Raw genomic sequence first — 6,000 nt, 5'->3', positions numbered from 1 at the left:
CACTCTGTCTCTGTCTGCCGCAGTGTTGCCAGATCTACAGAAATTTCTGTATTTCTACTGGATTTAACACAAATCTACAGAAATACAGAATTTTTTTTCATTTTCATCATAAATCTACTGGATTTTGGTGTACATGACTCAGAAATTCTCAAGAAATTGCCCTGATAGAGCAGTAATCTTTAAAATCTAATATCTGTACATCAAAAAAAAAAAGTTTAAATTGAATATGAATGATAAACTTATATGTACTGTGTTACGGGGACAATTCGATTGCATTACTCGATGTCTCGAAGGGGACATGTACCAATTTCCAACAACATATCTCCCAGTCTAGTGTAGTAATTATGAGTACAATAGGTGAGCTAATATTTTTGTTTTACTAATAACTTTCCAAGTACTTATATCATTAAGAGGTACAGCCAGAATTGTACATAAGCTTTAATTATGGCATACAATTTTGTTTTCATTAGTGTCATTCTTTGTAGGCCTAGAAAATTTTGCATTGTCGCTTTATTAATCTCTAAAATTATGGTAGTGTGTCTACATTTGAAAGGACTAACAATTATATAAATTATGCTAATTTAAACATCAAAAAACAATTCTACAAAATTACGTTAAAGCCTGTCTGTACATGTATAAGGATCAAATTTATGCAATTTTTTTAGTTATGCAGCAGTAACTTCGAATATTTGTATTAGAAAGCAAATAAAGCACATATGAGTAATCTACAGAAATTTCATTAAATCTACAGAAAAAAAATGAACAAAATATACAGAAATTTTGCCAAGGGCATCTGGCAACACTACTGTCTTGTGAGTGACGACTGTGACAGTCAGTCTGACTGTCACTGTCCGAAAGACGACAGTCCTGAAACTCCTGACAACGCCTTTTGAATGAACGGTAGAACTTGATCACCCTCTACTTGTTATCGACACTTTTTCGTAATCAAACGTCGCACATTTTCCTAAAGGTTGGTGCCATTAATTTAGATATCAGGCCAGGCATATTATAATAATAATAATAATAATAATCTTTATTTCAGCAGAAGCCATATACAAAGTTACAGTAAGGGTACAGTGATCTTACACTTTTGACATCGGTACAAGAAAAAAAAAGATGAGAAATGCAATAAATCAGTGATATATTATAAACATCAATTAGCAGGTTGACCACAGAGATCTAGGTTTGGGTAACAAAGTCACATAAGAATTAATGCTTAGCAATGATGATACCATACATATTAGCAAACAAAAAGAGTGGGAGAGAGAGAGAAAAAAAAAAAAGAAAACAAAATGGAGATGACAATGATAATATGTTGGAACAGAATTTGCTTGAAAATGAAAGAACACTGGGGAGGAAAAAAAAAAAGAAAAAAACCTAGTCACTGAGCAGGGGTGTGAAGGAAATACAGGACATCCAGACAACAAAGATGTAACATAATAAAACACGTTATCATAACAATACTGGGAATCATACCAAAGTTATTTTGTGATGAGGATTTGGCATAGCCACACTATCAAATATTAGTGAATACAATTCATTGTACTGACGCTTCCGTATTCCAGGTTTCCCACATTTTGGATTTTATTCTCGCTGCACTTGCAAGCACATTTTGAATTAGGGGATTTTCACTAGATCGTAGGCGGGAGGTGAGACTTACTATAGATCGACGAATGATGGTTTTTAGGGTATCCAGTCCATTTCCAACAAACATCGCTGAAGCTGAATGGTGCCTCGGGGTATTGGTGAGGCGCCTTAGGATATCATTGTGTATGACTGTGATACGTCTCATCGATTCTCGCGTATAGTTTGCCCATAGCGAGCAGCCGTATACGTTATAGCAGTAGGTTTGAAATATGGAGTTTTTTGATATCTTGGCGGCAGAAGGCAAATCTTCTCGTTACCATGTTCCCTAGACAACACAATTTTCGTCGCCTGTTTTCAATGTCAGGCGTGTCCTTTAAATCTTTCGTAATGATGTGACCTAGGTAAGGAAAATCATTGACAAATTCTAGCTGATGGTTTTGAAGGTAAATATGTGGATCTTCTACGAAACGGAGCGATCTAGGAAGGACAGACATGCACTGTGTCTTCGATTCGTTATAGATTATGTCATGTTCAATAGCGTATGCGTTGCAAGTATTGATGAGACGTTGTAAGCCTTGAGCAGAGGGGGAGATGAGGACCATATCGTCAGCGTAGCAAAGGTTATTTATGGTAAAGCCATTAACCGTACACCCAATGGGAAGTGAATTCAGTCTGATATTTAAGTCGTCTGTGTAAACATTAAATAAGTATGGTGAGAGGATGCCTCCTTGCCTGAGACCGTTAGATGAGCCGAATTGCTGGGACAGGACATTGCCCCATTTGACACAGAACTGTTGTGTTGTGAACCAACAGTATAATATACCGATGAGATATAGAGGAGTTCCCCTTTTGCGTAGTTTCAAAAAGAGCTTCAGATAGTTTACTCTGTCAAATGCCTTCCGCACGTCTACAAAACATAAGTAGACAGGGGAGGCCGAGGATATATAGAAATTCAACAACTCCTTTAAAATATATATACAGGTGTCAGTCGAGTGGTTAGTCTTAAAACCAAATTGATTGTCTGCGGTGTGGAGAAATGGTGCAAGGCGACGGAACAGAAGAGATTCAAATATTTTCGATGAAATTGTTGTAATGGCGATGGGGCGGTAGTTTCCTGGGTCACTGGCATCCTTCAGTTTGTTTTTTATGAGAGGTATTAAGTGGACAAGTAGCAGGGTTTCGGGGAGATATTGGTGTAATATACAGGCATTAAATAGTGCAGAAAATAGGATATAAATTATAGGGTGGCAGAATTTGAAAGCCTCGGCAGGAAGGCCATCGCAGCCGGGAGCCTTGTTACTAGGTAATTTCTTGATAGCCTCGCACACGTCACTCGGGGAGATACGGTCACTATATTGAAAATCCATATTGACATTGATGAGGGTATCCACTTCATTTCGGGTATCTTGGTCATTTATACAATTTAGGATGGTACTGAAGTGATCCCCCCACATTCTTGCGATGGATTCTTCACCAATTGCCTCCCCTACTCTTTGGGATAATTTGTTTGACTTTGGGTTTAGTGAATTAATATCTTTCCAAAGATGGGGGAAGTCATGGTTGGTCAATTTTCTGGACAGTGCATCGGCTCGTAGCTGATTTTCGTTGCTGCAACATTGACGGAGAGCAAGTTTGAACTGTGCTCTCGCTTGTCTCATCTGAAGAGCGAGGGGACCTTCTCTCTGGCTACCATCGTTCCTCCAGAGAAGGAACATTTCTCGAGAGTGTGCATAGAGGTCTTTAACTAAGTCATTCCAACCAGGTATGTTTCGATGGTTACCTCTAGAGAGTCTAAACGTGTCTCTTCCCGAGCTCCGTAGGGCATTTATGATATTTACGTAGAATTCCTTCAGTTTTGTTTTATGCTGTTCGTTGCGGCAATTAGGATTATTGCAGAGCAGGGCTTCAGCAGGTTGGATTATCGAGCGGAGATTACTTTCAGATAAGCGTTTGAATGCAGTGGATTTTTGGAGGTTGGAGAAATCCCATGAGATGGAAGGTAGCCTCTCCCTTTGGATGGGTACCGCCGGGAGGGAGGGTGTGTGAAATGTGATCTGTATGGGTATGTGATCGAATGCAGACGAAAGGTCGTATCGTATAATACATTCAGTGATAGAGCTATGCAGGCGGTCAGTGGTAATACAATGATCAAGCCAGGATGTGATGGGCATATTATTTCTGTTTTGCATGTACGTAAAGGACGAAGGAGGCAGTAGGGCAACATCGCTAATTTGAAGAGATTGTTGAGAACAGAGACGCTGTAATTCATTATAGAAAAGTCTGGATGGGTGCGCATTAAAGTCTCCTATTATGCACACATGGTCAGCGGTGGTATCATTAATAATACCTTGGACTTCTCCTAGTAATATACAATACTGATCAAAGTTTGACTGGCACTCCCAGGGGAAGTATGCATTAATCACTAATATGGTTTTACCTTCGATCGTTACTTGCAGGCCGAGAAGTCTGTCAGTTTGATACGTCACTGGTTTCACGCACTTGTCCAGTGATCTATGCCATAGAAATGAGAGACCTCCTTTCGGACGACCTTGAATGATGTAGTCGTGAGTAACCATCGACGAGATAGAGAAACTGTTATGATCAACATGAACCGAATCACTGATAGCCAGGTCATGGGGGAGGAGTAAGGTTTCTTGCAGTGCAATAATGCCACGGAAATCATTGCAGAACTCATTAAGGACAGGTAAATTCCGCTTGATCCCGTATATGTTCCAAGATAAAATACTTAATGACTCCATGAATTTCGTCGACCTTTGGAGATAAGAGCAGAAATCTCAGGGGGCGTGGGAGTGGTTGGTGCTGGGGCGTTGACGGTGGAGGCTGATTGTCGTAGGTGACTTCGGGGGACTAGGGTCGCTGGGGGAGGGCGATCTCTTTTTTGATCATAAAAGGACACATATGCTCCTGGGCCAAAGCTTTCGCCTACCAAGAGCTCTCGATGATGGAATAAACAGGAAACCCTGTATGCAACTTGACCTACTGTCTTACACTTGAGGCTATGAAGAATGAGGGGGTCTGATCCTGTTATATCCCTAACCTGGAGCCTAATGGCATCTTCAGTCACTGAGGAATGCAGGTTGTGGACAACGACGTGGCATCTCTTTGGGCGGAGGTGGAGGGGGATATACCCGGATGAATGCTGGTTGACCTGTTTGCGGTTACGGTCAGGTCGGAACTTTGTCTTTCGCTGGGAGGTCTGCCATCCCTCGTTGTCGTCTTGGGCCTTTGACATTAGCGCCCTGGCATATGAGTCAGTTGCAGGGGGGGAGGGGGGAGAGGTAGGAGGGGATGGTACTTCTCTTGAATCTCTTCTGTCTAGCGATAGGGAGGGGGAGGTGGTGGAATCCAAAACTGGCGTTTGCTTCGTAACGATCCTTGGCCCTGTAGCAGGCAGGCTAGAGCGGGTGTTTTGTGGTTCCGAGGTGGGCGTGGGCTCAGATGAGGGTTGTTCAAGTGGCAGTTGGGGTTGGTCCGTGGGGTCATTCAACTTATTACATTTTCCATTCAACTCTCCAATTTGATTTGTTATTTCATTGATTTTTAGCCCCATTGAAGCGAATGCATCATTTATTTGCAGGGTCATTGCATCACTGATTTGCTGCTTCATTGCAGTGATGGCATCATTGATTTGGTGACCCAATGCATCACTGATTTGTTGCCTCATTGCAGCGATTGCGTCACTGATTTGCTGCCCTACAGCATCACTGATTTGCTGCCTCATTGCAGCGATTGCATCAGGGATTGCACGGAGATCTTCAGAGGTATTTGACAGCGAAATTGACAATTCCAAGGCTTTTACTGCAGTGTTATGTACAGTCACTATATTGAGGTCAGCGGGCTGGGCCGGAGGTAGGGTGTATGGGTTATCCGCGCAAATGGTAACATTTGTTGTGGTTTTGAGCCAAGTTGACATGAGAGTGATTTTCTTCTGTGAAGTCAGGCTCTTTGCATTTCGATCATTCCGAATGCCGTCGGGCATATAGTCTTTGCACGAGACATATGCAATTGTGATATCTTCTTCCGTGAAAAGATTTCTCACGACATCTATGATGGACTCCGGATCGCTGTTGTTAGAACGAGAATTGATAAAATAAACACAATTGTTCTGTATGTGAGGGGTGAGGGGACGAGAGGCACTCTCGACACTCGGGGTCATTTTTTCTATGTCAACCTTGTGGTTAGGCTGAGCGAAGAGCAAACCGTTACTCCTCTTTTTATTTTTCTTATTTTCACTCTTTGAACCGAAAGCAGCCAATGGCACTGAGGGGGGAGGAAATTTCGGGCACTGATTGGATTAGAGGGAAATTTTCAATTATAGCAAGAAGCACAGGATTGCAAGTGATAAGGTACACTTCACTAGGCAGAGCAGCACTTCATGCACATACACACACA

The 6,000-nt window shown here is 41.8% G+C and overlaps 1 long non-coding RNA gene across 1 annotated transcript in view; it reads left to right on the top strand.

Moving 5' to 3' along the window:
* Positions 1-860: 860 nt before the first annotated feature.
* The window catches only part of LOC137627746 (uncharacterized), a 53,901-nt gene continuing 48,761 nt past the window's right edge, over positions 861-6,000 (top strand). The window contains exon 1 of the long non-coding RNA XR_011041214.1: positions 861-970. This is a non-coding gene — a long non-coding RNA (uncharacterized lncRNA). The remainder of the gene's footprint in view (positions 971-6,000) is intronic.

This window comes from Palaemon carinicauda, chromosome 35 (genome assembly GCF_036898095.1).
Source record: "Palaemon carinicauda isolate YSFRI2023 chromosome 35, ASM3689809v2, whole genome shotgun sequence".
Classification (NCBI taxonomy): domain Eukaryota; kingdom Metazoa; phylum Arthropoda; class Malacostraca; order Decapoda; family Palaemonidae; genus Palaemon; species Palaemon carinicauda.
The sequence above is the reverse complement of the archived record's forward strand: the minus strand, read 5'-3'. Positions and strand labels throughout refer to the sequence as shown.